A 25,181-nucleotide genomic window follows, 5' to 3' on the forward strand; every position below is an offset into this window, starting at 1 on the left:
AGGATTTAATCTCTGAATCCACACTCTGAAGCAGAAGTTGGCGGCAATGCACCAAATATGTTGGTTGCCAAATGCTGGTAAAACCCAAACAGAAGAAGAAGAAGAAGACCCTGCTATTCCTCATCTGTCCACCAGTCGCCTCTCTTGAGTTTCCCGCCCCTGCCAGTCACCTGACTCTGCTCCTCCATGCACACCTAGGCCTCATTTCCTCATTTAGCCCCTGTATATAAACACCTAAATAATCACCTACTACTTTTGTTTGCCAGTTGCGTCCTTTCCATGTGGTTCCAGACATTTCTGCTTGTATCCTGTCCCTGATATGTGAACCTGCCTGTGGCCTACCTGTGTTTGGAACTTACTTTGCTTCCTTCCCCGGCCCTGTGGGATTTGTTTGCCTGTTTGGACTGCCTTCAAGTTGCCTGTTCATATTACCCTTAAAGGAACGTGGCTGTAATTCAACCTGCACTGCCTACTGTATGTGAGTCTGCATTTGGATCCTCTGTTATTTTTCAAGTCAGCCTTTTCAGAATTGGCTGAATAAACTTGCATTAAATGCATTTTAATGGTTTTAATGGGCTTTAAAAGTTGCACAAAACAAACATGAGAAGTTTTAATATGACACAAGTTACCAGTTTAATTTTACTGTAAGTTTATTGAGTGTGGTTTGATGTGTCAGAGTTTGGAATAGGTCATGAGTTTGGTCCAAGAGTAGCTGTATTTCTTGATGAGACTACTTCAGTCTACTGCATTGAAGAGTACAAACTGTTCATCAAAAAACTTTTTGACTCTGCTGTTCTGGAGGTAATTTTGAAACTAAAGCTTATTTCTGTAGGTTCATTATAAAAGTATTTGCCCTTTCAATATTCCCAGGTTTATTGGTATGTATGCAAGAACATGGACTTAATGAGACATTAACACATTTGTGCAGCTAAAAGGCCTGCAGTGCTTTCCTCCTGCAGTTTAATATGCAATGAATAATAACTCATGGTTTATCAGAAATGCTGCAGAGGAATCCCTTTTCAAGATGTATCCAATTTGAAGTAAAGGGAACAAAAGCTGTAGTTTCTGAGCCACTGAATAGTGTTTTCCACAGAAATGGTTTGTTGGCTCCATTTTGGTTCTCGGGGGAGCCAGTCGCACCTCTGTGACTGCTACAGGGGTGATCAACTGGGTTCCAGATGAGCTCTTGGGACCTCTGAGGCTGTGAAAAGGAAAATCCACCCTAAAGCACAACTGCACTGATGTTGGTTTACTTGCTTTAACCTTGATTTAACCAGTCCCACCGAGATTAGAACTCTCTTTTGCTATAGAGAGAGCTGGATAAATGTTTCATGGCTGTATGCTAGAGTTAAAAGCCATGCAGTTTAACAGATTATCACACAGGAGTATAGGAGCAAATGTATATTTGAAATGCAAAGAAAGTAATCATGCACCTTTTTTTTAAAAGAAATTATGAAAATAAGGATGGGAATTTTCTCTTTGGGTGGCTCTTCTCCTCCGTATCAAAGAAAGCACACTGTGTGCTGAGGCCGTTTGGTTTGTACAGTACACCTCTGTGGCTTCAGGTGTGAAGTTGGGTTTTTAAACTAGACCTCAAGGGAACTAAAGACTCCATTTTGGTGAAGGATCAGTACAGCTCAGGGGAGCTCACTGCTAAACAATGCTGACACAGGTGAAAGGACTTTATGTGTGCAGCTACTGGCTATGTTGTCATAGCAATGGGACTTTCTCCATCACTACCATGTAGGCTGATACAAGTCCTGTAAAACACAGTAGCAGCCCCCAAAACATATTTATGTACTTTATTTGCTAGCACCACAAATGTAAGGGCTCCAGGGGCTATATTTATTTCACTGGACATTGTGATTGGTCATAGAAGGAAAAAGAGAGGTGTTATAACTGACTATTATGGCTTTCCTTAATGGTACATGTTCACAGGGGCATTTTTTATTGAGTCCCAGCATTGGACGCTTGATGGGCTGCCACTAGAAACAAGGCACGAGGCATCTAAATGGACGAACGCTTTAGTTTGCAGCTGCTCCAAGGTTTTAAACTGGAACCAACATGGCGGCTTGTTTCTTCTCTTATTTTACAAAAAAAAATTGTGTTTCTGAAACATTTTATGCAAGAAATAAGCCATGCAATTGCTAAATCTGTCTTTATTCTATATTAGGGGTTTGAAACCTGCGGCTCTTTAAGCCCTCTCCAGTGGCTCCCTGTGGATTTTTAAAAATGAAAATGAATAACTGTTTCTTGTTTACATTTTCATTTTTATTTATCATTGTTGTAGGTCTATGGTACGACAGAACGACGGCGTATTAGGGCCACATTGAGGAAAAATATATAAATATGAGATTTCGAGAATAAAGTCGTAATATAACGGAAAAAAGTCAAAACTTCATGACAAAAAAAGTTGTAATATTATGAGAATAAAGTCATAAGTTTAAGAGAAAAAATTGTAGTATTATGAGAATAAAGTCAATATTATAAAGTAGTAATTTTACGAGTTATCTTCTTTTTTTTCTCGTAAAGTTATGACTTTATTCTCGTAATATTACAACTTTTTGCTCGTAATATTATGACTTTACTCTGGAAATCTCAGATTGTTTTTCCCTCAATGTGACCCTTATACTCCGTAGTACATTTGCACTTTGGCCCTCACTGCATTAGACTTACATACTACATACTTAGATTATAAACTGTGTTAACTTCATCACAATGCTTAAATGTTTTGCGGCTCCAGACAGATTTTGTTTTTTTTATTTTGACTAAAATGTCTCTTTTGATAATAAAGGTTGCCGACCCCTGTTCTGTATCAACAACTTCTCGGGAGTTTCCAGAGGTGGTGAGTCGTGCCGAATGCCCCTGATTTGCATAAAGTAGCCTACATCTCAACTTTAAGCAAAGGAGGAGTGGCCAACGTGACGCCCACCCATCTCTAGAATCACACCGCCACACTACCAGAATGCATTGCACGACTGCTAACATAGATGATGAATGGGAAGCGTGCGGACGGAGGCTGTGGACATGTACCATTAGTGTCCCAGTATGCAACTAACACAAAACCAGGGTCCTTTAAGTGAACACAAAATACAGCCATCATCACTGTAAATAATCACACTGTGTTTTTTGTCATAATGTCTGCTGTGAAAATGTTTTTTGTCTTTGACAACTCAAAAAATTTACTCTACAAAAGCCGTTAGAATTGTATAGAAATTGCTGTTTTTAATAGTTAACTTATGTCTTTGCTTCAAGCGCTTAATCGGTGTTACGATTATGAGGGGACCCTTGGAAAATTTTGATCCTTGGCCCCAAAAAGGTTGAGAACCCCTGTGTTAAGCTACTGTTAAGCATTGGCTAACAACAGTTTTTGTCAAAGCTGGAGACAAACCGAGGACATGCTACCGTATAGGTATTGTAAAATTACCGAATACATGTGAAACCACACAATAATGGTCATATCTCGTGTTTGCTAGCTTGGTGAATAAATATGTATCCTTTTTCACAGAGCCACCTCTCCAATAGAACTTTAAGCTTGGAGATTTATGACCCTACTGCCAGACCTTCAGTCATCTGTCAACCTGTGAGCAGCTTCATGGATGCAGGTAAATGAGTTTTTCTTTTACTGCTCTTATCACTGTTAGAGCAATACGTGTAAATCCACCAATGTGCTGTATTCGCCTCAGGCAGAAACTGCCAATGTTTATTTTTTTTAATCCTTTGAACTCTGATGGCCCCTGGCATGAACAGTGTTGTACACAATCATGGACCGTGTCTAAAATGATGTACTGTGTTGTTAGTCTCTGTAGTCTCTTGCCCTGCATTCCCTTTTGTTTTCCTGAGTACTTATACGGTTGGCTTACTATTTAATTTTCTATTTTCTCCGCCTAATGTCTCTCACATTTTTTTTCTTCCTAATCGCTGCAGCCCTTCTCTTGTTTCTCCGTCTATTCTCTCTCTCTCCTATTATTTGATTTATTTATTTCTGTTTCTGCTGTGGGAGACAGATGGCCAGATTGTCATGGCTGGACAACTAATTTCCTCAGATATACCATTCTAGCACACACAGGCACTCCTCCTTGATGAAAGCCAGATACTGTGAAATGGTCCATGAATTTTGGTTTGAGAGAGAGAGAGAGAGAGAGAGAGAGAGAGTGTGTGTGTGTGTGTGTGTGTGTGTGTGTGTGTGTGTGTGTGTGTGTGTGTGTGTGTGTGTGTGTGTGTGTGTGTGTGTGTGTGGTGTGTGTGTGTGTGTGTGTGTGTGTGTGTGTGTGTGTGTGTGTGTGTGTGTGTGTGTGTGTGTGTGTGTGTGTGTGTGTGTGTGTGTGCGAGTGTGTGGGCGTGCGTGCGTGCGTGCGTGCGTGCGTGCGTGCGTGCGTGCGTGCGTGCGTGTGTGTGTACACATGCATGTCTGCCTGTTTTTTTTTTTGACAGCTCATATTATTGGCTGTGAACGAACGCAATTTTGGCACTATTTGTGCAGCTGGGCGCGCGAGTTCGTAGGTGTCGAGGTGCGACTCTTTGACAGGTGTTTGTGTGTGTGGGGACTATGTGTGTGTGTTTCTTTGACAGGTTGTATTTGCATTGTGTGCGGTTTGAAGTTTAGGCCTGGTTTGTGTGTGTTTTTGACAGGTAGGCCTACTGCATTATTGGCTGTGAATACGAGTTTGGAAAATTGCTTTTTGTGTGTTAGTTGGCAGCGGGAGGTGAGAAACCATGTGCAGTTAAACATATTCTCAGTAAAGTTGAGGTTTACAGTGCATGTGCATCTTTTGGCTTAGCCTAATGTTTGGCTGAAAGATCCATAAAATTGTAAATCTGTTGCGTAATCTTAAGGCTGGCCCACACTAAAATACTTTTCAAATCTTAACAGATATTAAAAATGTGAGAGACCCCACACACATGTTATGTTAAATTTAACAGTTTTGTTCCTATAGTGTGTGGTGAGCAACGATTTGGCTAAAACAGCACACCACACACTAACAGATTCCATTCATGAACAACAAGAGAACCCAGAAATCTCGCAACATCTCTGGCAATCAATCGTGACTTTAGTGTAAACAAACTTGGCGGAATTGGGGATGTTTGTTTTTGCATTACTTTGTACTAAAAATTCATGATGGATGATGTCATAGCCACACGTTAAATAAACACTTGTGTTGCTGCCACCATTTCTGAGTTCCATCTTACTACTTTATGCTTCACGTTTTGCATTAGCTCATGCATTAGCCACGACCGCCGTGACGGCGGTTGTTGTCCTTCCGCTTCAGTCAGCTTGGTTTTCAATTGGCTATCGTTCTTTCCCACGTGACTGCGTCATTGGCTGTCCTCGGGGTTCCCCACACACAACAGGATATCTGATCGTAAATATGGAACATGTTTCATATTTTCGATTTGAAATCGCTGTGGCCAGAATGGACTTCCGAGCCGATCGGGGTATATAATAATACACACACACACATAATGTTTAGAGCTGACAATTGTCGGGAGGGGGGAATCGGGCCCAAAATTGGCTTGATTCTCTTGTAGTGTGCGCCACATTAGCAAAAGGAAACTCAAACTTGTATTTTTGTAAACTAAATTAGGTATCTCTATGTTTTTTGTCTTGCCACCAGCTCCCAGAAATGCTATTAATAACTGTTGATTGCTTCCCACATTATCTTTATTTCCTGGTTCTAACATCAGGTTTTAATTGCAGATAGTTTCATCACAAGCTCCAAATATGGAAACGTGCTGTACCCTGGGCGTCGTCTTTGATGTGTGATTGACAGGTCATTAGTCTGATTAGCTTGTTAGAGGGAATGGAACAATGCAAGGACTATTACAGGAGAAACAGACTCATTTGAAAGGATTTTCACATTAAAAGTCCAAAGTTTTTTTATTTGTTACAACACATATTGTGTTCTTAAAGTTTTAGTTTGGGGAAGAGTGTAATGTCAAACAACCTATTGGCATTGTTGATCAAATACGTACTTCTCTTCACACACAAACACCCAGGCATGGAGGTGTATTTGTGATTTTGATATGCCATCGTTCCTTATATGAGTCAATACATGACTAAGAAGGCTGATTCTAGGAGTGTGGGGATTGTCTTCAGAATTGGAAGAAACTAGGACTTAAAGGCAAGAATGGATAATTTGTGGTCCAGACCAAGCAAACTTAAAGCGTCAGTAGGCAGAATCCTTTTGGTATCATCGGGCAAAAATTTCATAATAACCTTTCAGCTGATTGTATAGAAGTCTATTTGAAAATGACCCTACTTCTCACTTTAATTATTACCTCAGTAAACATTGTAAACATGAGTTTATGGTCTCAATCGCTAGTTTCAAGTCTTCTTCAATACAGCATGATGTTCATTTAGTAAATTATGGTCCCATTTAGAGTCAAATAGACCATAAAGCACGGGATGCTTTAGGGCGTGGCTACTTTGTGATTGACAGGTTGCTATAACGGCATGGTCTACTTTGGAAGCTGTCCATGTTTTCGTCTTAGAACTTTAACCCTTTCACAGTGTGTTTTCAGTTCATGAATGAATATTGAAACATTTTTGGTACCCTCAAAATGTCTCATTCAGCGTTGGGTTGTACTTAGCTCCACTCTCTCGTGTCACTTCTGGTTCCAAAAAAACAAGACGGCGACGGCCAAAAATTAAAATGCCGAAATAGGCTTCAAAACCGTAGTCCACAATCCAATGGGTGACGTCACGATGACTACATCTACTTCTTATATGCACATACGTGGTTGCAGTTAGTGCAAATTCATGCTTATTTTTGCCATTATTTCTACAATGATAATATTATTGAGTAGACTATATTGGCTCTGCATCATGTTCATCAATGACATATCAAAAGCAAAGCATCTTTGTATTTGATCAGTTTTGTGTTAAAACGTAAATCCTAAGTCAAACATATCATTTAGCTTTGTGCCAGTATATAAGAAATAATTAAGAATGCATTGCAGAGTAGTAATTAATCTGCGGTTTCGACCCTGATATCATGAGGTTAATTTGAACCCTCCGTGCTTCTCAGTTTTAATAACTCCTTTGAACTCAGCATGTTTGTGTGAATGTGCAACAGCATGTATTTTCATAAATAAGTAACAATTGTTTTCCAGAGGACATGCAATCTGCAAAGTGATGATGCCCTCGGTTCATTTTGTGTAAAATGAAACATTTATTGCATCACATCAGAAATAATAATCTGTTGCTGGTGTTTTTAACAATTGCTTTGCTCCCACTATCGTGTTAGCAAAATGTTACATGTCTGCCCTTCTGTCTGTCTGTGTATGAGGTCACCGTCCCTGAGGGGACAGACATCAGTAGGTTAGCTCTGCAGGGAGCATCTCTGTAACTCTTCTTTTTCTCTAACCCCCTCTCTCCATCTTCCATTCCCTTGCTTCTTGTTCTTATTCTGTACACATACACACACACTAGAAACAACTAAATTGCCCTCTAATTTGCCAAATAAAAAGCCCACCAAAATAAATACCTAATGTAATAATTTCACAGTTACTTTTTATTGATGCTTTGGAGATTCTGATTAAGAAGGAAATAATTTACGCGGTGGTGATAATGATTGCTTAACAGTGCAATATGTGTTGTTAATGACTTTGCGGAGCACAAAAGACCAGTAGGATAAACTCCTAATGGGTGAGTATTGGTTTTCTTTTCGTTATTACGGAGTGGGATCAGGGATTTAAATCTAAATTACTGTGTCTCATATGTTGGAAAATGTGCAGCTACTTAAATCTGTATCTGTGATAACATTTGGCTGCTGAGTCCAGGGCAGGGTGTTAAGTTAGCTTTGATAAATTTGGCACTCCGGCTGCTCTCTGTGGTGCTGATCTAAGGCTGCTTTGCAGTATGGGAGTTGCATGGTGAGCCTCTCCATGGTGGCATAGCAGTTGTCTTCTTTGAAGTTGTCTGAAGTGGTTGTGTGTATACGTGCAAGCGTGTGTGCTCATGAACGTGTGCTTGTCTTTGGAGCGAGGGCCGAAGAAAGATATTTGCACCGGGGCCAATCACAATTCCTGGTCCTGCCCACCCTCCATTGTTATTGGGCGGCTGGGTAAAAAGTGACAATGACGAGCTCTGTGTTTTACTCTAAAGTTGAACATTCTTCAACCATAAAAAACACCAAACGCAGCACAGAATAGACACTCAACGCCTTGTCACCCTTCTGCCATTGGTAGCGTAGTGTACTAGTGTAAATACATGGTGCTCCCATTGCAAAGAATTCAAAAAAGAGAAAAACTGAACATAGTGGTTGTGGTGGTTGCTTGCCATCCCCAGCGGTTGGCTTGTCAATAGTGCAGTTTTGCGGTTATTGCGACAGCCCTACTTCTGATCCTCTTTATAAAACTGCCACTCTTTTTTTTTTCCCCTGAGTGCTTCATCTTTGTGGTCACCAAAGTGAGTGTGTAGGAAAAAATCACCCCAAATTGTCAGAGGTGCTATGCCATTCAGTTTCAATTTTTACAAACTGCTAAATCGCAGTAAAGGAGGTGAGAGATGTAAGCTGATTGATGTCATTTCTTCCAACAGTACTCGGTGACACAGTGAGTGTTTTATTTTCAGGCTGCCGTTTGTCCAACACGCCGAGTGGACTGCTAGAAAAGTGATGCACAGTGTAGGTGCTTCCTAAAATAGTTATTTGCTTCTTAATGAATGATTCTGCTTTGGTTCAAGCCTGAGGAAGTTGATGTGGCGCCACTTATTAGAAGACTTTATTAACAGAAATGAATTGACAAATCACAGCGTTGGCGAGACAGTATTTGTGCATCCGTTCCATCCCTGTTGGTGGTTTCAGCAGCCAAATTTCAATGGAGCCTGCCAGATTTTCCTACATTTGGGAATACTTTCCTGTTTGTACAGTGAGCAACAATCATCAGAGCCTGCCATACATGTCACCTGCTGCGCTTCATCTAACAGTTCACTGTCTCAGTTTTTAAATAAAATTGGGAGTTAATTGGGAGGTGTGAACAGACTGGTGTATGTGCAGAGTTTGTTTTCACATTCATCTGCTGAAGGGGGAAAGTTTCTGTGCTTACCTTTTTAAATCGGAGTTAACACGTGTACATACGAGCAGGACTTTATGACATCACAACTAGATTTGAGCCAATCATTGTTCATCTTTCGGACTATTATCTCTGTATATCGTATACTTTCATACTGTGATCTTTTGCCCATCCCTTGGACAATATTCTGCACAATTCTGCACAACACTTCTACTTTTAAACTGTTCAGCTCTTTCATTTTAAAACAGATATGTTGTGCATATTTTTATAGTATTTTTTGTCCTATTCTATATTTGTTTATTGACTTGTGCAGTACTTGCTTTTATTTTTATGTTCTTTTACTCTGCTTATTGTATGCACCAAACACCAACGAAAATTCCTTGTCTGTGAAAACCTACTTGGCAATAAACTGGACAATTTCCATGATGTGAAGCCTCCAGGTCATCTACACTGAGAATAGACTGTTCAGTGACGTAGGAAGCAACCTGTTTCCAGCAGTTCAACTTTTGAAAAGTGCAATGCTGTGCATATTTATTGATTCTGGATTTTTCAATAAGAGAGGAGTAGATGTGATTTTTAAGAAAATTTAACTAATTGAACTTTTTGTGGAAAAAACACATAGACATACATTATTATTCAAAGCAGAGTCGTAGCTGCTGTATTGTTGTCCGGGCAACCTGTTCTCGCTACCAACTTGTCAAATACCGCCGTTTGGTAAGTGCCCCTTGGCATTGGAAACCAACGCACAGGGGGGGCACCCTTTACTGACGAACCGGGCTTTCAACTAACTCAATTGTAAACTCAGCCGCGGCGTTATTCGTCGGTCAGAGCAAGTGACGTAGTATTAATAGCGTGAGTCTGTTCAGGGTGGGCAAGAGTAGTGGTGGATGGGTCACTTAACGTTGACTTATTTTATCACGTCATTCTTTAGTCATGTGACTCGTCGGTATCGTCAGTCACGTGAGTCGCTAGTCAGTAAAGTTAACGTCAACCACGACCGTCTCCTAACCCTACATAAGTGGTTGTGTTACCTGAACATTATCTTCCTGTGAAGATGGAAGTTTATTTTAAAAGGACACTATGCATGTTACCAGCGTATATTGACACGTCCATCCAAACGTAACGCAAGAGGGGTACCCCATGTGTCGGCCTCTGATGCCGAGGGACACTGACCAAGCGGCGGTATTTGACGAGTTGGGAGTGAGAACGGGTCGGTCCGGGAGAAAACAGTAGAGCTTTTACATGCTGTACAGTGCCAGGCACATGTTAAAATAATGAAAAGGGGGAAAAAACGACTGAACATTCATCAGAAATAGGGAGAAATATGTGAGAATTGTGACCCTATGAGGAAACCAGGATAGGGAAATGAAAAACAGGAGTCCCCCCTGGGAAAATCGGGAGGGTTGGCAAGTATGCCCTTATCAATAATGTTCAATTTTTCCTATAAGGGTCACAGTACTGAACCATGAGTATAACGTTGCACTACAGGGAGGAGAAAGGGGCAATACATCAGCTCCCTATGGCAACCTTATTGTGTGTGCGTGAGAGAGAATTGGAAAACTGGTCATGTAATTGAAATAAATGGCTGCTCCTGACAGGTGAGGTGCTTACCGTATGTGTGTGGGTGAAAGGCTTTTGGCCCTTTGGCACCAGTGTGACACAATGGAGACAGGAAAGCATTTAGCATGTCTGTTGGCCCCTTTGGCCTAGGATTGGAATCGCACACCCCCACACTCTGATCTGTGGCCCTCAGCACATAAGGTGGTTGAAGCAGAGTCATCAGTCATGTGGCTGGTGATCACAGCTCTTTCATGAAGATGGATACCAGTCCATTTACCATCTTTACACAGCTGCTTTCTTTTTTTTGTGCGCGTCAATTTCTGAAAGAAGGCAGTTCAACGAGCATCTCTTTCACTTTCTTTATTTCTAAATGTAAAGTTTTAGCTCAGTGCACATGGCTTTCCACAGGTTCTTAGCAGTTTCAACAGCTGGCCAGTATTCACCCAACATCTGTTCTCAGCTGCCATCGAATAAAGAGACGCTCAGTGGACATATGGCTACGCTTTTATTGCTCAAGGTACATTTACTGAAACACTTCTATTCAAGTCTTCTATTCCATAAAATGCTAATTTTGAGTGGAAAAAAGAAAACCACTGCCAGGCTCATCATGCCGTATCACAAACTTCTTAAAAGATCAACTCTGACTTCAGCCATTTTACTAACTGAAAATGTAAGTTAACTACATTATAAAGTTAAACGTTGGGATTCAGAGCATTATCAAAAAATCTCTTTGCTATGCAAAGATTATGGCTGTCAGAGTTTGCAAATTTGTTTAAATGGCTCTAATTTCTTTAATGCATTAACACAACTTTTTGTTGATTTTTATATTGTAGCAGGGTCAGTTTTAAAGCTAGAGAGAAGATACTGGCATCATATGAAACTCGAAAGTCTAAGGAATCCATTGGTACCAACCATGGCATACTAGCTTGTCAAGAAGGAGACTAAATAACTCTCTTATGAATCAAACAAAAAGAAGCTTATGACACTTTACAGAGTACCCAGTTCTCAATCGGACACCATAATGGGGCAATGAAAAAAAGGAAGTTACTGTTCGCAGCCAAGAAATCCAGCACATAACTCCCAATCTCCATCAATCCATCCATCTATCCTTCCATCCATTTTCACCCGCCAATCCAGTCACCAGAATAAAATATGTTGACATTGTAAGTTTCTACAAACCAGATAGGTTGACTCTATGTTTCTGAACCAAAAATATGTTTTGTATCAACATTTCTACATACGTGTATATAAATGTTGTAGTGTTTTGACTGCTCGTAGCACTTTTACCTTTTTGAAACTGCATTCTCAATTACGATTCGGTTTAGGCAACAAAATTTCTTGGTTAGGTTTAATAAATATTATGGCTGTCAAAGTCAAATTCGCTTTAATGCCACTAATATCTTTAACGCAATAGATCTTTCGGAGGTTGTACTGGGCTTTGTTTTAAATGTTAACCCTCTGAAGGATTGCAGGTGATCCTGACTGACTTTACTGTTTTTCAGAGGCTGTAGCAGGTTCAGTTTTAGAGGTAGAAACTAAAAAACCTAAGGATCCATTAGTACCAGCCATGTCATACTAGCTTATCGTGAATGAGGCTAAATAACGGACCTAACTTATGCTGAATTTTGGCAAGGAAAAACTGTCATGGCCATTTTCAAAGGGTTCCCTTGACATCTGACCTCAAGATATGTGAATGAAAATGGGTTCTATGGGTACCCACGAGTCTCCCCTTTACAGACACACCCACTTTATGATAATCACATGCAGTTTTGAACAAGTCATAGTCAAGTCAGCACACTGACACACTGACAGCTGTTGTTGTCTGTTGGACTGCAGTTTACCATGTTATGATTGGAGCATATTTTTTATGCTAAATGCAGTACCTGTGAGGGTTTCTGGACAATATTTTAAACAGTTTTATGACAAACTGAGACTGTCTTCACTTGCAAAATGATCTTTAAAACTGACAAATATCATATGTGATTCATGGCGCAATTCAAACAGGATCAAAAAATTATCTGTCTCTCGCAGTTTGTGATATGTTGTCCGAAATAATGTCTCATGGTGTCCACCGGAAGGGGAGAGACTTCACCTCTCTATAGAGAAACTTTGAAGTATCAAATTGATGTTTTATTTTTTGTCACATAATATTATGTTGGAAGTCACTGGTTGGTTTATTAGACTGGGAGACATTTGGAGGATTATCATCGTCTTTCTCTCCAGAGACGGATAGCACCGCATACAGTTCTTTGGACATGGACACACACACACACACTCACAGACATGTCTTCCCTGTGGCCTGTTGTGTGTGAATTGATGTTCCGTAGAAGATGGAATGGGCTCCTTGGGGTAGAAACAGCTTCACTTAATTTCTCTCTGTCCACCCCGTGTGATGGGAGGGAACAAGTGTGTGTGTAAACGAGTGTGTAGGTGTTGGAGATATGGACGAAATCCATCAGCTGGAAATCAGCTCAGTGTTTTTCCCCTTTCTCTCACTCTCCCTTTTCTTTTTTACTGTCCAATCCACCCCATCTTCCTTCTCTCTTTATTTCCTCATTCTGCTTTCTTTCATCACATCCTCCTTCCCACTTCATCATCTTGTCATCCTTCTCTCCCTCCAACGGATTCTCCCCCGTCCTTCTCTCCTCCTTCAAATCGCTCACCTTCCCTTCTCCCCCTGTCATCCTCCTTTACTGCAGTTATCTTTTTTTTAATCCTCCAATCTGCCCCCTTTTCATCCTCCCTCATCCTATTCTCATCTCTGCCCTGCACCGAATCCTCTCAAACATCATGTGGCTATTTCTTCTTCACTCCCTGATAATCCAGTCCTCTCCTTCTCTGCCCGACCCTCTTCTTCATCCTCTCCGTCTCTCTCCATCATCTCATCTTTTTCACCCTTTCTTACTTACTTTTTTCTTTCTTTTGATAAGATCATAATCTGCAGCATTGCCATAAATATATTTGTTGTCTTCCCTTTTTTCTCTCACTCTATCCTCCTCATTCTCCATCTTTTTCTTCTGCCGCTTGACTGCACTTTGCAGCCAACTGCCATTTAAAATCTTCTCTCGCTATTAGCTACCCGCTCTGTCATTTCCTCATCCCACTTACATTTACTCTCAATCCCATCTATCAATCTATCACATCATCCTCTCCACCTGTCACTAACATGCATCTTCTATAGTAGGCTACTATATAATAGGACTGAGCCATAGATCTCATTTACACTTGACATTAAAGCTACACCATATGCTAGATTTACATTTTCAAAGACAGCTGTCTTATCAACCTAAATCACAAAGTGAAGCTAAGACAGGGAAAAAAGCATCGCATCATCTTTAACTGAGACACAGATTCTTCCTCAGAGTATCATCAATTTGGTGTTGGATATATTTGGTGGTACAGAATCTTCTCGGGCCACAGGACAGGATGAATTAAAAGCCAAGCATTCTGTCACAGGTTGTCTATGGACAACGGAACCTGCCAAAATCAAAAAAATAAATGAATGAATAATGACATTAATTGATATTTCTGCTTTAATTTGCTTTTTTATTTATTTATCTTTTTATCAATTCCCTTATTTATTTACTCTTCCATTTAACTTTCTGTTTTATTTATGTTTTTATTTTTTTGAATTAATTAATTAATTTATTTTTGCATTTATTTTTTGATTTACTTATTCATGCATTTATTTATGTTTTATTTTGATTAATTAATTAATTTTTGTATTTATTTTATTAATGTATTTATTTTTTATTAATTTTAAATATATGTTTTTATTTTTCATTCATTTATGTTTTGCATTAATTTATTCATGTATTTATGTTTATTCATTTATTTATTAATGTATTTATTTATTTTATATTTATTTTTAAATGTGTGTATTTATTTATTTATGTATTTATACATTTATGTATTTATTTATTTATTTCTGTATGACTTTCCCTTAGCATTTCATCCCCTATTTATTTCCCTATTTTTCTGTATTCTTTCCTTTTTACATTTCTTTACGCACACTGACACACTGACAGCTGTTGTTGCCTGTTGGGCTGCAGTTTGCCATGTTATGATTTGAGTATATTTTATTTATGCTAAATGCTGTACCTGGGAGGGTTTCTGGGCAATATTTGTAATTGTTTTGAGTTGATAATTGATTTCCAATGATAAATCTATAAATACATTTGCATAAAGCAAACATATTGGCCCACTCCCATGTTGATCAGAGTTTTAAATTCTTGACAAATCTCCCTTTAAGGTACATTTTGAACAGATAAAAAATGTGCGATTGATTTGCGATCAATCACATTTAACTATGGACAATCATGCAATTAATTGTGATTAAATATTTCAATCGAAGCCCTACTATATATATATATATATATATATATATATATAATAAACTGTTAAAATAGCATATGTTATAGAAATAATAATAATTAGTAAAAATGATTTATTAGCATTTATTGTTTGTTAACAGTAAAATAACTGTTAACTATCTTTAATTACTTATCAATTTACCATTTATAAAGGATGGTTATTATAAAGCGTTACCAAAATAAATTTGCTTCAATTCATAAAACCGACCTAAACAGTAACGTGGTAAAAGGATTCTCAGTGGTAGCTATGGTGATTTGTTTGTTTCAGCAGTAATAAATCAATCTATGATTACTCTCAGATAATGCGCATAATATCACATTTTCCCTCAGTCAGTGTAAAGCACAAAGTCCTGGAGAAACATGCTGCTCTCATGCAAATTGCTACGTGTTTATATATTTATCTTGATTTACAAATGGCGGGGCTATAATATGTGAGTGATATATACATATTGTTATGATGCGTTTCCCAAAATGAGGTGACAAATAACACATATGTCCTCCACCTGTAGGGCGCACAAATCAACAGGTAGTGTATTCGAAAGATGCCATGGTTTCCAGCTGGCGAAAATGTATCTTTAATAACATTTTGTGCAGCTTTAAAATATATATTTATCCATGTCAAAATTGATATTAACAACCTTTAAATGGGAAACACTTGGTTTATTTTCCCACATCAGAAAACATTCATTCATATGATCTTTATCTGAGCTTGCTGTCTCTTCATTTGGTTTACTTCCATTAACACATTTGATTGATGAAACCTGAATCTGCAGTGCATCATGGGTACATTTGTATCTGCATGGCTTCTGGCTCTATCCAATTACAATCCAATCATCCAGGGTGCAGGTTAATATGTGGTAGAGGAGGTCTATCATCTCTGTGCTCATCACTATCTCTCTCTCTTGTCTTCTCATCTCCCACAACCCCCCCTCCCTTCTCATCTCACCTTGTGTCAAGCTTCAGTGACAAATGATACGAATCTAGCGTAGTACGATAAGGCATACAAGATGGGGCTGATCAGCTGACTTTGATCTGAGGGAGAGTGGAGGTGCACAGTATAATGAGCTCTGCTTCATACCATAGGTCTGTGATGCCCTGTGTAATATTTCATCTTTTAGTAAAGCACCTAAAAACACTGACATATTATCTCCTTTTAAGTTGATATGGCGAGCTTGTTAGTGGGCCTGCACGATATGAGAAAAATGTGTGATGTACCATATCAAAGATATACTTTTTTTTTTTACTGTCCCCGTGGGGGACATCATTAATCAATACTGACGATGACGATATGACTTGCGATAAATAAACACATATTGAAGTGTGCATATTGGCTAGACTTACAGTATGTCAGCATGGTTGTTTTTTAATTCAGAACCGGATTAGAAGTTAATATTTTAAACATAACTAGGCTAAATGTTGTTTCTAGAGCAGCAACAGTAATGTTTACAACAGCAAAGTCACCATTATTTTACAGTAAGTACAATATGTACTGTCTCTTGGCTCTGCTTTTGGTCTCTACCAACTCCTGAGGGGAATATCTGGCTCTTTAGCTTTAAATGCTCCACTGTCTGAACGGTAGATCTGAAGCTAGCTGCAGCCAATTAGCTGACTTTAGCATAAAGACTGGAAATAGGGGGAAACAGCTAGCCTGGCTCTGTCCAAAGGTAACAAAATGCATACACCTATATATTCACTTTGTTTAACTAAGAGTTAGTGGGTGTTAGCCTACGCTAGAGTTGTCCCTGTCACTGATTCTGTTTGTGATTTTCATGGGCAGGATTTCAAGGCGCGGCCGGGTGGAGGAGAGTATCCAGTTTGGGGAACTCAGAATTGCGTCTCTGCTCTTTGCAGATGATGTGATTCTGTTGGCTTCATCAGACCGTCATCAGACCACAAGTGCGAAGCGGTCCAGATGAGTCAGTACCTCCAAGTCGGAGGCCATGGTTCTCTGCTCCATGCGGGTTGGGGGTGAGTCACTTTCCCAAGTGAGAGAGTTCAAGTATCTTGGGGTCTAGTTCACGAGGGTAAAATGGAGAGATAGACGGGCAGTTTGGTGCAGCATCAGCAGTGATGATTCCGTTTCTATTTGACGTATCACAAATGCGTTTAATCAAAGGCTGCATAAGTCCGGGTAGGGAGGAGGTCGGGGTTGATTGATGCATTAGTCAAACATGGCACTTTCACCCAGGAGACCGGTGTTCTTGTCCCGTCTGAAACCAAGAGTAACATACTTACTTTAACCCAAAACATACTTTACTAAACCTAACCAAGTCGTTTTGTTGTCTCAACCTAAATGTAATTGAGTATGCAGTTCTGAAACAGCAAAAGCGCAAGCGGTTAAATTACTGTAACAGTGATATACACGTATGTAGAGATGTTAATATGAAACATATTTTTGGTTCAGAAACGTAGAGTCAGTCAATCCGTAGTTTGCAGAAATGTACGTATTTTATTCTGGGACTGGGTTGGGATGGATGGATATTGGGAGTTATGTGCTGGATTTCTTGGTTGTGAGCAGTAACTTCCTTTTTTTCATTGCCCCATTAGAGTGTCCGATTTAGAACTGGATACTCTGTAAAGTGTCACTTAGCTTCTTTTTGTTTAATTCATGTGACCAAAGTCATTCAACTCAATGAACTATAACAATGATAACAGTGTAAATCTGTGCATTTGCACACAATATTGAGAATCAGGCAATATAAGTGAAAGCACCTGTGTGGATGGACTGTGGGTGTTGTCTGGGCTTTAAGAGCACGCAGTTCACCATGAACAGCTGGGACCAGCTGGGGATATTATGCAGTTCACTTTAATGCCAACGTTTCTAAGCTTAATCGATGTGACTTTCACGTAAAATATGCCATGATGGTAATCACGGCTCATTATAAATCCCCACCTCATCCTCTACTTAGTCCAAACCAACAGTTTTTTGTTGCTGGTTCTGGAAAATTTTAAATGCATCACTTTTTATGCACAAGTATATCTTCCAAGAAAGAATTACCTAACACTTTATAGTTATCATGATATGAACAATTACACTAGTGTTGTATTGGTGAGAGATCAGTGCAGTAAATGTAGCAAAATGGACATTAAGTTCTATGATTTCAGGTTATTTCTTTATATCAGAAGTAACTGGAAGTAATCAATTATATTTGCATATTTCTGTGTCGTGTACTGCAGCCTTGCTGCCTGGAAGGTAATCTGAGTTAATGCCAAGGTTAATTTAGAGAGTGCTACTAAAATGATAAGCCTGCTCTATGGGACTGCATAATTAACTGCAAATTGTGCCAAAGCAAACGTGCAAGAGGGAGAAGGAGAATCTGCGGTTGTGTGTGTGCTCATTTCAGCACATACACACACTGAAGGACACAGTTTCACACATACAAATACACAGAAACATCGGACATCATCTAAAAATCACACTCTCGCACAAAGTTTTTTCCTCCAAGTTGTTAATTACTAAGTCCAAGAGAGAGTGGTCTTATCTATGAATGTCCCTTTTTCCCTTTGCCTTCAGAATTAATAGAATCTTTGGATTTAAAGCAGCTTTAAATTGAGCACACATCAATCAGGTTGCAGAGGAGCGGATGGTATCTGACGCGCTTGTGAGTGTGTGCTCTTATTTAAATCAGACTGCTTCTGGGGACTGAAAAGTCAAAAAGTCATAAGTTTATTTTAGGGTTAAAAAAACTTCAGAGGTCAGGATTGTGGTTTATGCTATGATGTTTAAGATGTGTAGAAATAGGGTTGGTCCCCACAAGGATGGCAAGACATTTATGTGAGTAGCGAAAGCAGTGTACAGCAGAAACTAATACATGTTGCCCACTTGCTGCACCCGATTTGACTGTTATCAGGTCATTAAATGGGCGTTATCAGTCGTTATAATCCTCATAGATGTGGGTCAGTAGGGGCCTGCTACACGTACTACGTTGTAAAAGTGAAAGCAAAACTTAAAAGCAACATGTCCTAATGGCACTTTCACACCGAGAGCGAAGTGAACTTTTCGTGCGACACGATTACATACAAAGTCGATGCAAAGAGGCGAATTCACGCCAGGCAACGCAAAGCGAACACGCAAAATTTGCGTCATTCGCGGGAGTTGAAATATTTCAACTTAAGCAAGAAAACTAGCATTTTAAAAGTTGTTTTCTTATTATGTAGTTATTTTGGCATCCTTTTGAGCAGGATGACTTGTGGCTTGCTAGATACAGTCAGTGCAATGTCACTGTATGTGAATACAGCTCGCCGCAGGGTGAAGTTATGAACCCAGACACATGGCGTTTGGTTTTCTGACATATCTGGGACTTCCACAACATGTACAAAGCATCAAAAATGGTTATGTTTTTCAAGGCGAGGCAAAAAATTTGCTTCGTTCTTGGTCTGATCACAGCATAACATGTCAAACTGAATGAAACGTTACGTTTTGAATGCAAACAAAACAGCTTCTTTAGGTTTAGGAAACAAAACCACTTAGTTCATTTTTGGGAAAAAGATTGTGTTTTAGCTCAAAATAATAACATTTGAAAAAGTGAAAGTGAAACTTAAGGTTGTGAACACAAAGAAAACGATACCTTATTGGTTTCACACAGGATGCAAACTCCAGTCTCCTGGGAAAAAGCCCTGTGTTTTGTGGCCCATCCATCACTACCTCCACCCTAAATGGAGTTTCACGCCATTTAAACTGCAGTGACTTCCGCTTCTGCTCCTGTCATAATTTCTACGGTTGCAAGAGGCCACTGTTGTCTTCTTTTATTCCTTTTTTCGGTGATCGCCCATGAGAGTAGATGATGAAACCTACTAGTGGGTGTAGCAAGCCCCTACTGACCAACATCTATGAGGCTTATAACCACTAATAACGCCAATTTAATGAACTGATAACAGTTTAACTGCCTGCCTATATCATCAAAATGTTCGCTGTTTAGCTATTGACAATACAACGATGACAGTGTTAACGACACTGCCGACATCTCACAGCTGGTGTTGCTGCGAACGTTGCTGCAACCACTGGGTTGAAAATTCCACACACTTTTTTTCCTCAATGCACTGGAATGTTTGGAAAATAAACCTATGAGGTTTGGAGCGTGTATAATGAACGCCACTTTTTGTCCATTGTGACAATTTTTAACCACAGCATGACACTTCTAAAGCATCCGTTTACTTTTGATTTTCTGAGTTCTCATGTTTCAAAGGGAAAAACCCTCAAAGGAAGTGTTATGTTTACATTTACAAAAGTGGCAACTGTGCTCTGCCTGGGATAAATACTGTATGGTGTAAAAAGCTAGAAAATATAATGACAAGATACACCTACACAGCTTCTTTGTAGCAAGCAAACCAGTACATTTTTATAGCATTATATCAATGTGCTTGACTTTACTCTTTAAGTACTCTGAATTTACTGAATAACCACATGGGTGTCGATAATCTCTTTACTCAGAAACCTCCATGCAAGGGAAGGTAAAACTGATGAAAGGGTGATTCATTATAAAGCAGAAAGGATTATTGTCAAATAACGTGAATTGGAAACCTTTATGCCTTCCATTATATACCCTTACAAAGAAAAGTTTTTCATTTTGCCAAATCTTGATGTCACATTTTGACGTATTACTGCAGAAAAGCACAGGTGCAATTAATAACATTGATAATGACTGTTCAAGGGCCCTTGTATTGTGCATGATCGCTCACTGTGACATTTCAATAGAACTGAACCATTGTTAATGATATTAACACCTGGGGTTTTCCTGCTCCAGTAGCCTATGACGAGTCAAAATGTCTGCTATGAAAGAGACCTATTTCTTTCTACGTGTTAATCAGCCAAAAGCTAGTAACTTGTATTCAGTTTGTTCGAATTACAGCTGTGAAGTTCAATCAAGAACATGGGTAAATCCCCCTGGCCTGGCCTGGAGGTGCATATCTATTTTGTATTGTCACTCTGGTGTTTGCATAGGTATTGAGGTCCAGTCACAGGATGCAGGCACAGCAAAGTTTATCCACTCGTCTATGCAAAATAGGCTGTGCTAGAAACTTGGTGACATAGGGGCTATTCACTAGTTAGTGAACTACTGCAACTGGTAAGCTAACACGCTAACCAGCTGGGAGCATGCTAGCACAAGGAAGTCCCAATAGCTCGGTCGTGTCTAGAAGGTAACTCACAAGATGGTTAAGGTTAGGCATTGACCTTGAATAGTTAAGGTTAGTGATTGATCTTGATTGGTTAAGGTTAGGCATTGACCTTGAATAGTTAAGGTTAGTGATTGATCTTGATTGGTTAAGGTAAGGCATTGACCTTGAACAGTTAAGGTTAATCACTGACCCTGAATGGTTAAGGTTAGGCATTGATCTTGAATGCTTACAGTTAGGCATTGATCTTGAATGCTTAAGGTTAGTCATTGACCGTGAATAGTTAAGGTTAGTCATTGACCGTGAATGGTTAAGGTTAAGCATTGACCATGAATGGTTAAAGATAGACATTGGCCTTGAATGGTTAAGGTTAGGCATTGACCCTGAATGGTTAAGGTTAGGCTTTGACCCTGAATGGTTAAGGTTAGGCATTGACCCTGAATGGTTAAGGTTAGGCTTTGACCCTGAATGGTTAAGGTTAGGCATTGACCCTGAATGGTTAAGGTTAAGCATTGACCTTGAACAGTTAAGGTTAGGATAGGATATTGGTCAGCGAGTCTTGTGAGAGTTTTTGCACCATCTCGCATTTTGCGGGTTACCTCCTTGACACAACCCAATAGCTCTCTGAGCATTTTGTTCTCAGGACTGATCACTTAAGACAATAAAGAGCTATCAAACAGGTGAGAATAGCTCTCAGAACTAGCTAGATTACTGTCGGGTTGCAAGAATGTTAGATTGGTCGCTAACGGGACAACCGTTTATTCAAAAGAAGTATTCGTCATGTATTTAAAAAATGTAACGCAGTAACGTTACTCAAAGTACATTTTGACTGACCTAATTTTTACTTTTACCTGAGTACATTTTTATGCAAGTTATTTTAGTTTTGTTTGATTAAGTGTCTTTAAAGTAACAGTACTTTTACTTAAGTAAAATATTCTATTCCCCTTTCCATCCCTGGCCTTTAAACTGGTGGAGCTGTCTCACAGCTAATAATGCTGTCAGCACTTATGTGTCAAAAGTAAAATGTGTGCTCTGTGTGAGACACAATATATCACAATAATCTAAACAGCTGATGTGTGTAATAGGAGACTGCAAAGCGAACATTTCCAGCCATTCAAAAATGCATTAACTCGGGTAAATACGTCGCAAATGGCTCAAATAGCATTTATTGTTGCAGTTATTTTAGATTCTATAACATTCAGTCCTAAATACGTTATTGAAAATGATTTCTTGTGCTGCAGAATAGCAAGCCAGAGTGAAATGGAGGACATTCATTCTTGTCTGTCATTACATAAAGTGGTTACCTTATTTGCATCCATCTCTTTATAGCCAATCAATGACTGTTCTGCTGTGTCAGTTCTAAAATTCTGTTTTGTATGTATTGAACGGATTTGGAAAAGCTGTTGTAATATCTCAGAAAGGCCCTTGGCAGGAGTTCTTAATATATTCACAACATATTCATCGCCCTAACACTTCAATTTGAGTTGTTTGTCCGTATTGGGGTCAGTGTAAACATTCTGGCAGAATGGCGGCAGAAGCAGGAAGACCTGGGTCACTGATTTCATCTTCTCTGTTCCAGAATAACATCTCCAGTTTAGTCCCTTGGGCACTGTATCCTTTAGAAGATGGTTTAGTAAGCAAATCAACATTTGTATCTTTCCAATACAACGGATGCTGCAATTTTTCAGCAACTTTATACTGAGATCTCATTTACAGCAGATGTGGTAAATGTGCAGCACTCTCTGAGTCATTTAGAGTGGGAGAAGCCTCACCTTTGTGTCAATGCATCTAGATGGTGTTGCCTTTGTTCTACTGTTATTGATATAGAATATGTAAACTAAGCAGAATGCCTTGCCCCTTTTATGCTATAGCTCACTCCAAGAGATTATTGGCTTTAAAAATAATGACAACAACACCATGTTCTCAGCTTTTAGGGGGACTCGATGATGATATGTGGGATTATCGCCACAAGCTACCTTTCTCCAACAAGATGTCATTTGATCCATAGGGCTGTCAATCGATTAAAAGATTTAATCACGATTAATCACATGATTGTCCATAGTTAATTGCGATTGATCACAAATCACTCGCACATTTTTTTTATCTGTTTAAAATGTATCTTAAAGGGAGATTTGTTAAGTATTTAATACTCTTATCAACATGGGAGTGGGCAAATAGGCTTGTTTTATGCAAATGTATGTATATGTTTATTATTTGAAATCAATTATCACCAGAACACAATGGCCAATATTGTCCAGAAATCCCCACAGGTACTGCATTTAGCATAAATCATAACATGGCAAACTCAAGCCCCACAGGCAACAACAGCTGTCAGTGTGCTGACTTGACTATGACTTGCCCCAAACTGCTTGTGATTTTCATAAAGTGGGCATGTCTGTAAAGGGGAGACTCATGGGTGCCCATAGAAACCATTTTCATACACGCATCGTGAGGTCAGAGGTCAAGGGACCCCTTTGGAGATGGCCATGCCAGTTTTTCCTTGCCAAAATTTAGCATAACTTTGTAGCGTTTTTTAGCCTGGCCTAACATGGTTTAACCAATGGATTCCTTAGGTTTTCTAGTTTCATATGATGCCACTCTGCCACTTCACTCTAGCTGTAAAACTGAGTCCACTACAACCTAAAAATTGCAAGTTGCATTAATGCGTTAAGAAAATAGTAGCGTTAAAACAAATATGCATTATTTTTTATTGTTTATTTATTATTATCTATTATTTATCATTATTTGGAATGTTTTGTGGTTATGTTGATGTAAATTTATGTGAAAAGTGAATCCATTCAAAAGTTGTTCAGTTTTCACTTTGTTGTTTAAGCCACTGTTTCACTTTTGTATAGAAAATGTTAAATTCTGAAGGTACTGCATATGCACATTATGTGCCATTTACTGAAAAAGAAAGACCAAAAGTTGTTTTATACCTTATAGTTACTACTAGTTTCTCCATATTTTTTTTTGATCAGTTGACAGATTATATTGAGGTGAATCTTTCTATTTGTATTATTTTATTCTATTTTGTAGATTACAGTTTACAAGAGAGCCATCATGTGTCATCACTGATCCCATGAATTGTCTTGATGATTTTACAAGTGCAATCTCTTACTGGCATGCATGCAAGAAAAAGTAAACAAACCCACACATCTATGCAGCCCAGACACACACATATATAAAATCTGACCTTCTCTTGACACAGAAAGAGGCGATTAAACATCAAAGTAGTAAAATCTTGTGTGAATTATGAGTATTTAACTGATTAAAGCTCCAGTGACAACAGAAGGATATATACCCTAAGGACAGCTGAGTAATGAGGAGCATTTCCTCCGCTGCTCTGTACCTCTTCTTCTCACGCTCATGCAAAGTATGGATTCTATGAAATGAGTTTGTTAATTGCTGTCAGTCGTTCTTCTCCCCACAGTGAACCTCTGCAGTAGAAGCGTGAGGAGGATGACTGACAGATTCAATCACCAGGTCTTAAATTACTCTCTTTCTTGTCCTCCTTCAGGTCTTTGATTACTATCTATCTTGTTCTCTATCCCTGCTCATTCTCCTCCTCCAGCTCTTTTACTCCTCTGGCCTCACCTTTTATCACTTTCACCTCTTTCTTCTCCCTTCCCATCTAACTTCCTGGATAGCTTTTGAATGTCGATACCAGGTGTTTTTTTATCCCTTTCAAAGAGCCATAGCGTTTGTTATGGTACAGTCAGTGATTTAACTCATCCCTTGACAACATTCAACATTTGAGACGTCCCGTTGTGTGAAGTTTTTATTGCTCTCGGGAAAGTAAACTAACTTAACTAAATTCTAACTGTATCATGATGTGTTCAAATGTAATCTGGTAAAATTAAGCTTTTGGCAAGAAACTTGAATAAATCCAGTTGTTTGAATGTGATTTTTTCACAGTAATATAAAATAGATTTTATAGAGCGGCAGATGAGCGGCTGTGGCTCAGAGGGTAGAGCAGGTTGTCCACCAATCAGAAGGTCGGTGGTTCAATCCCCAGCTCCTCTGGTCACATGTCGATGTGTCCTTGGGCAAGACACTTAACCCCAAATTGCTCCCGAAGGCTGTGCCATCGGTGTGTGAATGAGTATTTAGATTAGATCC

General features: G+C 39.1%; 1 long non-coding RNA gene across 3 annotated transcripts in view; it reads left to right on the forward strand.

Annotated features, from left to right (window-relative positions):
• Window positions 1–200: 200 nt before the first annotated feature.
• The window catches only part of LOC119474808, a 408,694-nt gene continuing 383,713 nt past the window's right edge, over window positions 201–25,181 (forward strand). For all 3 annotated transcript variants that reach the window (XR_005203668.1, XR_005203667.1, XR_005203669.1), the window contains exons 1-2: window positions 201–478; window positions 3,509–3,605. This is a non-coding gene — a long non-coding RNA (uncharacterized LOC119474808). The remainder of the gene's footprint in view (window positions 479–3,508; window positions 3,606–25,181) is intronic.

Source organism: Sebastes umbrosus, chromosome 16, assembly GCF_015220745.1.
Source record: "Sebastes umbrosus isolate fSebUmb1 chromosome 16, fSebUmb1.pri, whole genome shotgun sequence".
NCBI classification, from domain to species: Eukaryota; Metazoa; Chordata; class Actinopteri; order Perciformes; family Sebastidae; genus Sebastes; species Sebastes umbrosus.